This window comes from Gossypium arboreum, chromosome 13 (assembly GCF_025698485.1).
Source record: "Gossypium arboreum isolate Shixiya-1 chromosome 13, ASM2569848v2, whole genome shotgun sequence".
NCBI classification, from domain to species: domain Eukaryota; kingdom Viridiplantae; phylum Streptophyta; class Magnoliopsida; order Malvales; family Malvaceae; genus Gossypium; species Gossypium arboreum.
This window is the reverse complement of record NC_069082.1, coordinates 85,288,066-85,303,526: the sequence shown is the minus strand read 5'-3', so window position 1 is coordinate 85,303,526 and position 15,461 is coordinate 85,288,066.

Below are 15,461 nucleotides of genomic sequence, written 5' to 3'. Positions count from 1 at the left end.
CCTTATTACATGAGCTAGCTAATGGGGGGACCATTTTGCAAAATGGTTGATAGTCTAGGGATTTTTCATGAATAAGATTATGATGCTTGCTGAAATTTTATGAAATAATATGAGTTATGGTTGTGAAATAAACAACTTTTGTGAAGTAGGTTTCATGGAAACCCTAACTAAGGACCATTTTGCATAAGTTGTAATTAGGTGATAAATGTGTGAAATAATGAGAATTTTGGGCTCCCTCTAGTATAAAAAGTATTTGGCTGGGCTTGGTTAGTGAGAAAATGTGATAAAAATCAATTTTTGGACCCAGGGGTAAAATGGTCATTTTGTGAAAGTCTAGGGGCAAAATGGTCATTTTGCCCAATTATGAATTTTCGAGTGTCTAGATCTATATGCTGATGAAATGAATGAATTTCTATCATTTTAGATCAAGAATTACAAAATCCAGGCCTAGACTGGAAAAAGCAAAACAAATAGACTAAGCCGAACTAATCGTCTACATTTTGCAATCCGAGGTAAGTTGTACGTAAATAATACAACTGCATGGTTATTATATGTGTTTGAATTGATATAGCATAAATTTCTTGTTTGTGGAAATGATTATGTATGATGAATACTGAGATAGTGGAACTCCCATTTGAACCTTAGGAAATAAATTGGATATTCATGCCATGACATTCTGGTTATTTGTGTGCCAGTGTAAGACATGTCTGGGACAAGCATCGGCCACATTATGAAAGCTAGTGTAAGACCATGTCTAGGACATGGCATCGGCATTGAGACGAGAGCTAGTGTAACACATGTCTGGGACATGCATCGGCCTCAAGATGTAAGCCAGTGTAAGACAATCTGGGACATGCATCGGCTACGAGATGTGTCAATGTAAGACCATGTCTGGGACATGGCATTGAAACGTATAGGGGTTCAGTGTGAAACCATGTCTAGGACATGGCATCGGCACGGATATTTGAGAGCTAGTGTAAGACCATGTCTGGGACATGGCATCGGCATTATACCCTATGTTTGAGGCTTAATGAATATTTGATAGCATTCCAAATGGCTCAACAGTGAAAGTTATAGATTAAGTTGAACGAGAAAAGTATAAACATGTTGTGAGTGGTACAGGTACCTATTTGAAATGTATGAGATGTGAGCTCAATATATGCTATCTGAATTGTATTAGATAATGATGAGTAAGTTGTGCTTATGCCTACTTTTATATTATAACCATGATGATGAATGGTAAAGTTGCTGTTATATTTATTTGCATGCAACTTACTAAGCTTTATGCTTACTTCCTCTCCTTTCCATTTTCTTTTAGTGCTGCCTAATTAGCTCGAGGATCATCGGACGTCAGAGGCATCGATCACACTATCATCCGAAGTACCTGGTATAGTTAAATTTTTTTTTATTTTGATTAGGGCATCTATAGGACTCTAACTTTTGAGTTTTGTGTCATTGTTAATTGGCTGAGGTGTTGGCTTACTTTAGCATTTGATTCATTTTGTATAAGGCCATGGAAAATGGCCAACATTGAAAGTTTATATATGAATGCAAGATAGTCTTTCATGAATGTGAAATTGTTGGTATGGTTGAATATAAGAAATGTATATATATAGGCCTTAGCTATGGTTGTTTGGTTGAGAAATCATATTAAGTTACACTTTGATATGTTGGTTGATGATAGATTGTGTTTCAGGGTGGCAAGGGCTTGGTAGATAGCCTTATATTGTCCACACGGGTAGACACACGAGCGTGTGTCTAGGCTGTGTGACACACGGTCAGCCCCATGGGCGTGTTGTTCAGCCGTGTATCCCCTGCATGTTAAATTTGCAAGTAAAAATGCATGGGAGTAAACACACGGGCAGAGACACGGCCGTGTCTCTCAGCCATGTGGAAGACACAGCCTCTAGCCAAGGGCGTGTGCCTTGGTCGTGTCCCCCTTATTGGATGCTGATGTCAGAAACAGAATGCCAAGGTTTTTAGACTTGGGCTAGGACACGGGCGTATCATGGCTGTGTGAGGGACACGGGCCACAGACATGGGCATGTGTTAGGCCATGTGAAAACCCCTATAGGTTCGAATTTAGAATTTAATTCACACGGGCATGGGACACAGGCGTGTCGCTAGATACTTAGGTTGTGTTTGTCACATGGGCCATCAGCATGGCCATGTTATAATGACCACATGGGCGTGTTGCCTGTAACACCCCAAACCCGTGACCGTCACCGGATTTGAAAACGTGGTGTTACCGGGCTTACTTCCCTTATTTCTCTCTTTGTAATATCTGATTGCTGTTCCAGGCAGGCTAGCTAACTGCATCACTGTAGCCTTAAAAATCATATCTCGAGTTTCAAAACTCGGAAACTGATTCCGTAAATTTTCCCTGAATTTAGACTCATATATCTATCCATGGATTTATTTCTAGAATTTTTGGTCGGGCCAATTGGTACAGTTTATTAGTTAAAGTCACCCATGTTACAGGAGTCGACTACATTGACCTTCGCGCATTACAACTTGAATATCTCTCTGTACAGGGATTTAATACTGGTTCCGTTTGTTTCTAATGAAACTAGACTCAAAATGGAATCTGTACATATAATGCATGACTTCTAATTCTTTCTGGATAATTTATAGTAAATTTTCAAAGTCGCGACAGGGGACCCAGAAACCGTTCTGGCCCTGCCTCACAAGAACTTTAATATCTCTCAGTATACTGCTCATATGGTCGTTTCGTTTCATCCATATAAAATTAGATTCATCAAGGTTCAACTTCATAATTTATTCACTATTTAATTCTACTTCTACTATTTTTAGTGATTTTTCAATCTCATCTCACTGCTGCTGTCCGCAACAGTTACTGCAGTAGACTATGCCAATTTCATGAATCTTTCCTTGGCCTTACTAATCATCCATCATACATGACACAAATTATGGCCACCTTATCAAAATAAAAGTTTCTAAGACTCGTGGCTATAGGTTCTAGCATCCCACTCGATGACCACATAGGCCATTTTCACATGGCTTAAAGTTTACAACCCACAATTCAACAAAACATAATAGCCTATACATGCCAAATGTTCTCCTAGTTCAACTACGAAGACAATACCAAAAGGTTTCTAGCCGGTGTGATGACTTCAACGACGGTTCCGAGCACGCAACAATACGAGTCCAAGAGACCTAAAATGGGTGACAAGAAAACACCGAGTGAGTTTATAACTCAGTAAGTCATAAGCATTCATCAACCATCCATTAGTAAAATTTTCACAACATGAAACAGTAAACAAGGCTAGGTACTTCATCCATATTGGAACTATACCATAATTCCTCGGACCTTTCGGTTCAATCTCATTCCAAGTCATACATCCACATTTCATATTCTATACAATAAGATAATTGAGGCATTTTTACACACCACAATCATACAATTGCAATCATCACATAGATTTAAAGCTTACCACGCTCAACCCCGAGCAAGAACGTATTGCCTATTCGTCATGAGCTCAAGGTACTTACCCGATCCGCTGTCCATACTCAACTCGATGGAGACACACCCTCCATATAATTGTTCGATCGGAGATATATATATATATAGAGTACGCACACACAGTGCTTAATACTCGATTTCGCACACTTAGTGCCATGCGATTTAAGCCCGCACACACAGTGCCATACCCTTCGAGCTCGCACACTTAGTGCCATATATTTCCAGCATGCACACTCAGTGCCATATTTTTCCAGCATGCACACTTAGTGCCAATCTCGTCACCGTACACTCGTATTGCCCGCACACTTAGTGCCGAAAGCAACTTTCTACACATTTCACTATTTCTTTTACATTCAACAAATGTCATCATTCCATACACATACATTTTCATTTGTAAATATATATATCATCCCATTAAACACAATTGCATAAATTTTACAATCATTTAAGCAATATCAAATACGTGCTTAATGACTTACCTTGTTTGGGGTAGAACGGTTCCAAATCGGCTACTCGTTTGCTTTCTCCTTTCCTTTGTCCAATTTAGTTCCCCTTTGCTCTTGAGCTAAATCAAACAATTTACCTCTCCATCAAACACAAACATACGGCATTCACATGCATTATTATGGTTATTGCGAATACTTAACACAACTAAGCTGAAAATTTACTCAATCTCATCTTAATTTATTGCTACTTATTTATCAAAATTTCCAATACAAGGTATTTAACACCTATGCCCATTTATACCCCATATGGTCGAATGCTTCATTCATTACCCAATTAACCATCCAACAATTTTCAACCTCATTACCACCCTTTTTATGTCTAATTGTTTAAATACCCTCAAGCTCATTCACAAGTACTATTATACATCTCATTAAGCATTAATCATTTTGCAACATAAATTCTATAGCATGGCCGAATACTCATGCACACACACACATAACAACAAGAACTCAATGGCACAAAATTTCCTTTTGTTAAACATTCGAACTCACTCATCTCCATGCTTTCATCACAACAACATCAAAACACTCACCAAGGAAGACAACATTCATGGCGAAATTTAACTCACCTAACAACCTAGTTTCGATTCGAGATTCAAGGAAAATTTTGAACCAATCCTCCAAATCATGCATGCATTTTCAAGAGTGGCATAAAACATACCTTCTTGTATCAAAACACCTTAGTCTAGTAAGCTCCCATGGCTGATTTTCTCAAGCTTTTTCCCCTTTCTTCTTAGTATATTCGCCAAGCAAGAAAAAGATGAGAGGACGGACACTTTTTTTTCTCTTTGTTTTCATCATATCCCTTTTTTTCAATTTCATTTCTTTATTCTTTCAAGCATAATCCATTAACTAAACATGTTTGAAACATGTTTTCCTTGCCCATCACTCTTGACATGGCCGCCACTAACCTTAGGAATGGGCTATTTGACATGCAAGTCCATTTATTTTACTTCATCCTTTTATTAATCTCTTAAAATTAGCCACATATATTTAAATCCTTTCACATGAGTCCTTTTTCTTTCAATTCACAATCAAATTAACTAAATCAAAGAATTCAAAATTCACACATGCATTTTCACATATTCTAGACAATAAATATTACGTTCGAACATGTCAGTGACTCGGTTTAGCGGTCCCGAAACCACTTCCCAACTATGGTCAATTTTGGGATGTCACATTGCCCTTCCACACGGGCATGTGCCTAGTTTCAAGAGTAATTTTTTTTAAGTCAGTTTAAGGACCTGAGTTGGTTCTGAATGGCTTCCAATGAAATTTTGAGGCCTTGTAGGCCCACATGAAGGAGTTTAAACAAAGTTAGAAAGAGTTTTAAATTTGATCAAGTCTTGGTGACTCAAAAACGTTTGAATGCATGTGTTTAAGTTTAGTAACGCCTCGTATTTTGTACCAGCATAGGGCACGGGTGTGGGGTGTTACGTTTAGTGGTATTAGAGCTATGGTTTAGTCGATTCTAGGACTAACATAGCGTGAGTACGAGTTTAGCTATACATGCTATAACTGTATATTGATAGTGTGACAACTCCTGACGAGATAAATTGTGTTTTTATTTATATAGTAAATGGATCCTGACGTAGCTACAGCAGATGACATGGAGAGTAATTCGCCGACTCCTGCTGAAGGGACCATGCCAGTAGATATTGGGCCTGTGACAATGAGTCAGGGTGGATGAGCTAGAGAAGCTTACCTCCACATGATGGACGCATGGTATTCGGAGTTCATTCGTGTGAATCTGAATACTCCACCTCCCCCACCTCCCCCAATTCCTTAACTCATTCATATAGCTCCTCAAGGAGTAAAGATGGCTAGGAGAGAGAAACCTCTAGTGGATAGAATCCATAAACAATGGGTCGAGGAATTCTGGGGAAATATTGATGATGACCTGGAGAGAGTAGAGTTGTGGCTAGAAAATACCATTAGGATATTTGATGAGCTATCGTGCACGCCTGAGGGGTGTGTGAAGTGTGCAGTGTCGCTTCTACGAGACTCGGCCTACCAATGGTTGAATACTCTCGTGTCAGTCATACCGAGAAAGCAAGTAACCTGAGGATTCTTTCAGGAAGAATTCCAAAAGAAGTACATTAGTTAGAGGTTTATCGACCAAAAGAAGAAAGAATTTCTCAAACTAAAGCAAGGTCAAAATACAGTAACAGAGTATGAGCGTGAGTTCGTGAGGCTCAGCAAATACGCTAAGAAGTGCATATCTACCGAAGCCATCATGTGCAAGAGATTTAAGGATGGATTGAACGAAGATATCCATCTATTAGTTGGCATCTTAGAATTGAAGGAATTTTTGGAGCTTATGGAGACAGCATGTAAGGCTGAGGAATTGGCCAAAGAGAAGAGAAAAGTTGACATCGAGTCTCGAGAATCAAGGAAAAGACAGATGGAGAAATCACAGTAGACCTCATCTAAGAGATCAAGAGAGTTTCCTACCCGATCAAACGTATCAGTGGGTTCTTGAGCAAGAGCAAGAACAAGCAGCACACGACGTCTAAAGCTCAAACCACTTCTATTGCAAGTGTTAGTAGTGCTTAGGCAAATAGGCCAAAGTGTTCACAATATGGTAGGCATCATTTTGGCGAATACCGAAGGAATGAGAGGGTTGCTACAAATGTGGATCACTAGACCACTTCATCCAGAACTGCCCGGAATTAGATGACAAAGAGAAAAAACAAGATATGAGGGTAAATAGTACTCCTTCAAGGGGTAGACCACAGAAGAACCCGAGTAGTGGGGCTAGCAGTAAAGGTGCTCCTAGAGATTTAGCTGTGAGGTCCGAGGGTCGAGCACCTGTAAGAACTTATGCCATTCATGCTCTCGAAGAGGCATCTTCACCAAATGTGATTACGGGTATATTTTCTCTTCACGACATTTCTGTTGTTGCTTTAAGTGATCCGGGGTCTACCCATTCTTATGTTTGCATGAGATTAGTAGCCAATATGAATATGCTAATTAAGTCTATAGAATTTGTAGTAAAGGTGTCAAACCCATTAGGCAAGCATGTGTTAGTTGACAAAATATATAGAAATTGTCCTTTGATGGTTAGAGGTCATTGTTTTCCAGCTAACCTCATGCGGCTACCGTTTGATGAATTTGACTTAATCCTCGGTATGGATTGGTTGACTTCTCATGGTGTCATAGTGAATTGTGGAAGAAAATTTATCGAGTTGAAATGTGAAGACAAGAATATTCTTCGGGTTGAACTAGATAACTTGACTAACTCGCCTATAGTGATATCGTCTATGACTGCGGAGAGATATTTGACAAAAGGGTGTGAAGCCTATCTCGCTTTTGTATTGAACACTCAAGCGTCTAAATTGAATATCGAATCAGTGCCAGTGGTATGTGAATTTACAGATGTGTTTCCAGAGGAATTACCTGGACTGCCTCCAGTGAGGGAAGTTGAATTTGGAATTGAGTTAGTCCCAGGTACGACACCCATCTCGATTTCTCCATATAGGATGGCTCCTATGGAGTTAAAGGATTTGAAGGTTCAACTACAAGAGTCAACTGACAAGAGATTTAGGAGATCGAGTTTTTCTCTGTTGGGTGCCCCAGTGCTATTTGTGAAGAAGAGGATAGATCGCTGAGATTGTGCATAGACTACTGATAGCTCAACAAAGTGATTGTGAAGAACAAGTATCCATTGCCAAGGATCAATGATTTGTTCAATCAGTTGAAGGGAACCAACGTGTTTTCTAAGATAAATTTAAGGTTAGGCTACTACCATTTAAGGGTTAAGGAGCAAGACGTACCAAAGATTGGGTTTCAGACGAGGTATGGCCACTATGAGTTCCTCGTCATGCCCTCTGGCTTAACAAATGACCTGGCAGTTTTTATGGATTCAATAAGTTGCATTTTCCAATCCTATTTGGATAAGTTCGTTGTCGTTTTTATCGAAGACATATTGATTTATTCGCATGATGAGATCGAGCACGCGGAGCATTTGAGAATGGTTCTACAAACCTTGAGAGTTAAGCAGTTGTACGCCAAGTTCACTAAGAGCGAATTTTGGCTACGAGAGGTTAGATTCTTGGGACACATTGTGTCGGGTGATGGGATTAGAGTTGACCCGAGTAAGATCTCGGCTATCGTTGAGTGAAAACCGCCAAGGAATGTGACTGAGGTTCAAAGCTTTCTGGGTTTTGCTAGATACTACAGAAGATTTGTGAATGAATTCTCTATGATAGCCACTCCAATGACAAGGTTGTTATAAAAGAATGTCAAGTTCGAATGGTCAGATAAGTTCCAATAGATTTTTGAGAAATTAAAGGCTTTGTTGACCGAAACTCCAATTTCAGTGCAACCAGAATCAGGCAAAGAATTCATGGTGTATAGCGATACCTCTTGAGTGGATTGGGGTGCCTGCTTATGCAAAAAGTCAAGGTAATAGTATATCCTCGAGACATATAAAGCCACACGAGTAGAATTAAAGGCTAGACTGACGTTTCTCCAGGAAATTTATGAAGCTCAGAATAATGATGATGAATTGCAAGCCAAGAGAACTCAGAGTGAGTCGGGTGTTGAATCAAATATTTCAGATTAGTACCGACAGATGCTTGATGTACCAAGACAGAGTTTGTGTACCCAAGGATAATCATTCAGAAGATTTTACGAGAGGCACATAGTGGTTGTTTGTCTATCCACCCGGGTAGTATGAAAATGTACAATAACTTGACGAAAATGTACTGGTGGTCGTAAATGAAAAGAGACATTTCAGAGTTCGTTTCTAAGTGTCTAATTTGTCAACAAGTGAAAGACGAATTCGTTTCTAAGTGTCTAATTTGTCAACAAGTGAAAGCCGAACACCAAGTACCTTCGAGTTTGCTTCAACCCATAATGGTTCCTGAGTGGAAATAGGATCAAGTAACCATGGATTCGTATCGGGGTTACCTTTAACGCCAAATAAAAAGGATGTCATTTGGGTTGTTTCGATAGACTTACAAAGTTGGCACATTTTATACCAATGCGTACTAACTATTCCCTTGAGAAATTGGTCGATCTATACGTTTCTGAGATCATGAGACTTTATGGACTGCCCTTGTCAATTATTTCAGATAGGGACCTAAGGTTCACCTTGAGATTTTGGAAGAAGCTGCAAGGAGGTTTGGGGACAAAGTTGAATTTTAGCACAGCTTTCCCCCCGCAAACCGACGGACAGTCAGAGAGAGTAATTTAGATCTTAGAAGATATGTTGCGGTGTTGTGTTCTCGAGTCTCAAGGCAATTGGGAAAGGTATTTACCACTGGTCGAATTTGCCTACAACAAAAGTTATCAGTCAAGTCTGAAAATGGCGCCTTATGAGGCTTTGTATGGGCGTAAGTGTCGAACACCCATGTATTGGACCGAGCTGAGAGAGAATCAAATACACGGCGTTGACTTAGTTAAAGAGACCGAAGAAAAGGTTAAGGTGATTCGCAACTATTTCAAGACCACTTCAGATAGATAGAAATCCTACGCGGATTTGAAACGAAAAGAGATCTAGTTTCAAGTCAGGGATAAAGTGTTTTTCAAAGTATCCCATGGAAGAAGGTTCTCTGATTTGGAAGGAAAGGCAAATTAAGTCCATGGTTTATTGGACCTTATAAGGTGACTGAGAGAATTGGACCAGTAGCATACCGATTAGCGTTGCCATCAGAGTTAGAAAAGATAGACAATGTATTCCATGTGTCTATGTTACGTCGCTATGGTTCGGACCCCTCGCATGTGATATCACCGACAGAGGTTGAAATTAGCTCGGACATGACTTATGGTGAAAAGCCAGTTAAGACTTTGGCTCGGGAAATAAAACAATTGAGGAATAAGAGTATTGCACTTGTTAAAGTATTATGGCATAGACATGGAGTCGAAGAAACGACATGGGAACCTAAGGAGACCATGAGAGACCAATACCCGAATCTATTCACTGGTAAAATTTTTTGGGACAAAAATCCCTAAAGGGGGAAATTGTAACAGCCCAATTTTGGGCCTAGTCGGAACAGTGGTTTTGAAACCACTAACACAAGGTCAGAAAAATTATTTTTAATATTATTTTATGTGGAATGGCATGTTTATAAAGGTGCATGAAAATTTTGGTGGTTTAATTTTAGCATTTGTGAGCTTAATTGCGAAAAAGGACTAAATTAAATAAAGTGCAAAAGTCCTATTTTGATAGCTAAGGGTTTCAAATAGCTAGAGAACCTAAATTGGGGGTCTTTAAAGGGCAATTAGACCCTTTAAAGAGGTATGGCCAGATTGACTAAAATAAAATAAAACAAAGACAGAATTATATCACATTTTCTCTCATCTTTTTCCTACAGAAAATATTAGCCATTAGAGGGTTTTGAAGCTTGATAAATTTTAGCCACTTAATATCTCTATAAGTAAGTAATTTTGATGAGTTTTCTTGATGCTTTTTGTGTTTTGGGGACTCTTATGACATGAGCTAGCTAATGGGGGGACCATTGTGCAAAATGGTTTATAGTTTAGGGATTTGTCATGAATGAGATTATGGTGTTTGCTGAAATTTAATGGAAGAATATGAGTCATGGTTGTGAAAAAAATAACTTTTGTAAAGTAGTTTTCATGGAAACCCTAACTAAGAACCATTTTGCATAAGTTGTAAAATAGGTGATAAATGGGTGAAATAATGAGAATTTTGGGACATGCATCGGCCTCGAGATGTAAGCCAGTGTAAGACATGTCTGGGACATGCATCGGCTATGAGATGTGTCAGTGTAAGACCATGTCTGGGACATGGCATCGACACGTATAGAGATGTTAGTGTAAGACCATGTCTGGGACATAGCATCAGCACGGATATGTGAGAGCTAGTGTATAACCATGTCTAGGACATGGCGTCGGCCTCGATTTCGATAGTCAGTGTAAGACCATGTTTGGGACAGGGCATCGACTGGATGAATGAGCCAGTGGAAGACCATGTCTGGGACATGGCATTGACATCATACCCTATGTTTGAGGCTTAATGAATATTCGATAACATTCCAAATGGTTCAATGGTGAAAGTTACAGATTAAGTCAAACGAGAAAAGTATAACCATGTTGTGAGTGGTATAGGTACCTATTTGAAATATATGAGATGTGAGCTCAATATATGCTATGTGAATTGTATTGGATAATGATGAGTAAGTTGTGCTTATGCCTACTTTTATATTATAACCATGATGATGAATGGTAATGTTGCTGTTATATTTATTTGCATGCAACTTACTAAGATTTATGCTTACTTCCTCTCCTTTCCATTTTCTTTTAGTACCGCCTAATTAGCTTGAAGATCGTCGGAAGTCAGAGGCATTGATCACACTATCATCCGAAGCATCTGGTATAGTTAGATTTTTTTTCTTTTGATTATGACATGTATAGGACTCTGACTTTTGAGTTTTGTGTCATTGTTAATTGGCTAAAGTGTTGGCTTACTTTAGCATTTGATTCATTTTGTATAAGGACATGAAAAATGGCTAATATTGAAAGTTTATATATGAATGCAAGATAGTCTTTCATGAATGTGAAATTTTTGGCATGGTTGAATATAAGAAATGTATATATATAGGCCTTAGCTATGGTTGTTTGGTTGAGAAATCATATTAAGTTAGACTTTAATATGTTGGTTGATGATAGATTGTGTTTCAACGTGGAAGGGCTTGGTAGATAGCCTTATATTGTCCACACGTGTAGACACACAGGCGTATGTCTAGGTCGTGTCACACACGGTCAGCCCCATAGGCTTGTTGTTCAGCCGTGTGTCCCCTGTACGTAAGATTTGCAAGTCAGAATGCATGATAGTAAACATACGGGCAGAGACACAGCCGTGTGTCTCAGCCGTGTAGAGGTCACAGCCTCTGGCCATGAGCTTGTGCCTTGGTTGTGTGCCCCTTATTGTATGCTGACGTGAGAAACAGAATGTCAAGGTTTTTAGACTCAGGCTAGGACACAGGCGTGTCATGGCCGTGTGAGGGACACAGGCCACAAACACTAGCGTGTGTCAGGCCGTGTGAAAACCCCTGTAGGTATGAATTTAGAATTTAATTCACACAGGCATGGGACACGGACGTGTCCCTAGATACTTAGGCCGTATGTGTCACATGGGCCATTAGCACAGCCATGTTATAATGACCACACGGGCATGTTTCTCTTCCACACAGGTGTGTGCCCTGTTTCAAGAGTCATTTTCTTTAAGTCAGTTTAAGGACCCGAGTTAGTTTCGAATGGTTTCGAATGAAAGTTTGAGGCCTCGTAGGCCCACATTAAGGAGTTTAGACAAAGTTCGAAAGAGTTTTAAATTTGATCAAGTCTTGGTGACTTGGAAATGTTTGAATGCATGCGTTTAAGTTTAGTAATGCCTCATATTTCGTCCCGGCATAGGGCACAGGTATGGAGTGTTACAGAAAAGCACATCCTTATAACTACACACAAGGAACCAATGCAACTGCCATTTCCAAAGTGGTATGATTCCAATGCTTAATGTGGGTATCACTCTAGCAATCCAGGTCATACCATCCAGAACTTCTTAACGTTGAAATATAAGGTGCAAGATCTCATAAGGGCAAGAAAGATAAATTTTCAATGAGAGAATATATCGGATGTTAACCTGAATCCGTTACCAAACCACAATCGAACAGTTAATGCTATAACTGAAGACAAGTGCCTTCAAAGAAGAAGAGTGGAAGAAATCACAACCTCACTCGAAAAACTCTTCGTCATCTTAAGAAAGTCAAATCTAATTCACGCCGAGCCACCCAATTCTTTAATGGGAATTGATATGGATCAGATCTGCAAATTCCACCAAGGAGCTCGAGGACACTCTATCCAAGTTTTCCTAACTTTTAGGGAACATATATAGTGTCTCTTGGATTCTTTCCAACTAGAGATACGGGAAGGTGTTAAGACCAATGAGATAAACACGTTAAATGCAAACCTGTTACGATCATATATGGAAAGAAAACCTCTATTGACCTTAAAGATCGTACAAAATGATGTGTTGGTCATCAGGGTTCCTGACCCTTTTAAGTATGGAGATGACCAATGAGTTCCTTGGAGATATGATTATGAGGTGGTTGGATCTAATGCCTCCAACATCTTAAGACTCAGTGGCATAACTCAAAGCATGCATTGTTACAAGCCAAACATAGTGAGGAAAGAACCTTGCGGTAAGGAAGTGATTTCAGAAAATCAACCAAAAACTAACGATAAAGAAGCCAATAAGTAAACGAGGGAAGACCAAAAGGGAGAAGTTGAGAATGATGAAGTTAATGAATTTTTGCATAGCACAACGAGTATAGTGTGGTCTAGCAGTTGAACAAAATACTAGCAAGAATTTCTTTGCTATCACTACTTTGAACTTGGAGCCACACAAAGAGGCTCTTGTACGAGTTCAAAAACAAGCTTATGTTGCTCACAATGTGTCAGAAGATAATGTCAATCACTTAATAAGGAGCATTTTGGCCCCAAATTACATATATTTCAATGATGATGAAAAATACCCCGGATGGAAGAGGAAGTACCAAGGCACTACACATCTCAGTAAAGTGTAAAGCCTATTCCGTGGTTAGGGTCCTGATCGACAATGGGTCATCAATCAACATCTTTCCTTTGTCAACATTATCTAAGCTGCCCGTGGACACCTCGTACATGGTATCGAGCCCTTTAGTGGTTCGAGCTTTTGATGGCACCAAAAAAAGCGTGATTGGTGAAATAGAGATTCGCTTGTTGGTAGGAGTAATCAATTTCCTTATTTTCTTTCAGGTGATGGATATAATTCCTTCTTACAGTATGTTGTTGGGACGCCCCTGGATTTATTCGGCTGGGGTGGTACTATTGTCCTTGCACCAAATATTGAAATTTGTAGTCGATCAGAAGTTGTGCATCGTGTGAGGCGAAGAGGACTTGTTGGTAGCTAGCTTGCCAAATTCTTCTTTCATAGAAATGGATGACTATGCAATATAGAGTTCTTTCCAAACCTTTGAGATGGCCACTACATCTTACATGGTAGAGGGAATGTGAGCCCCTAAACCTAATGTGCCACAAATAGTGAACATGTTATTTGCCTAGATAGTAGGGAAGGGTTGGCAAATCCACTTGGGTTTGGGAAAAGATCTACAAGGTATCTCAAAACCTATTTTTGTTCCCACTCAGAAGGATATAAGAGGGTTGGGATATAAGCCCACAACGGAGGATGTCGAGAGGATGTGTAAAGTGCGAAGAGCAAAGAGGTTGGCCCTTTTACTCAGTGGGATTCGAGCACCAGGAAAGGACCCCGGTCAAGTTAATGATTAATGGAGATGAAGTGGATCTAAACATGATTGGCGATATGTTGCTGATGTCAAGAGACTAGGTTCACTATGACCCTTCCGCCTTGGACAACTTGTAGCTCATACCGTTACCTGCTATCCTTGAGTCCTTTGAGATGTAATCATTTTTAAGAATTTTTATATCAAAGTTCAAAATCGTTCAGTTAATTTAATTTCCTTCAAAAATCTATGTAAAACTATTTTATCTTTAACGAAATCAAATTTAGATCATGTCCCTAGTCACTTTTATTTATTCAATCATTTTCATTCATAAACCAATATACATAGTCATAATTATTTTAGGGATATACCTCATGAATTGATAAATGATCCACATGACATCTTTGAATCAAATTCTCATAATTATGTTCACTATAACAATCATGGGGCGGAAGAGGAGGAAGTTATACGAGATGAGTGTTTTAGGCTAGTTGAACAAGAAAAGAAGCTTATAGAACCCCACTTAGAGGGAACATATTTGATCTCGGTGATAATGAGGTAAGAAAGGAAATTAGGATTGGAACCACTCTCATGCCAGAGCAAAGTCAATTGTTGAAGGATCTACTTATTAAGTTCTCAGATTTGTTTGCATGGTCATGCCAAGATAAGTCGGGTTTTGACACCAATATCGTGGAACACATGCTACCTTTGAAATCAGATTGCAGGCCTGTATAATAGAAGTTGAGAAGGATGAAACCTAAAATATTGTTGAAGATTAAAGAAGAGGTCAAGAAACAATTCGATGTAGGATTACTAGAAGTACCTAAATACCCAGAGTGCGTGGTGAATATTGTACTAGTGCCTAAAAATGATGGGAAATTCAGAATGTGCTCGATTATAGAGATTTGAATCGAGCCAGCCCCAAGGATAATTTTTCGTTACCTCATATAGACACACTGGTGGATAGCATTGCTAAACATTGTGTTTTCTCTTTCATGGATGGATTCTCAGGGTCTAATCAAATCAAAATGGCAATAGAGGACATGGAAAAAACCATGTTCATTACGACCTGGGGAACTTTTTGTTACAGGGTCATGCCGTTTGGTCTAAAAAACATTAGGGCCACATATCAAAGAGTAATGGTGACTCCATTTCATGACATGATGCATAAAGCTATTGAAGCTTATGTTGACGATATGATAGCAAAGTCCTCTAGAGAAGGAA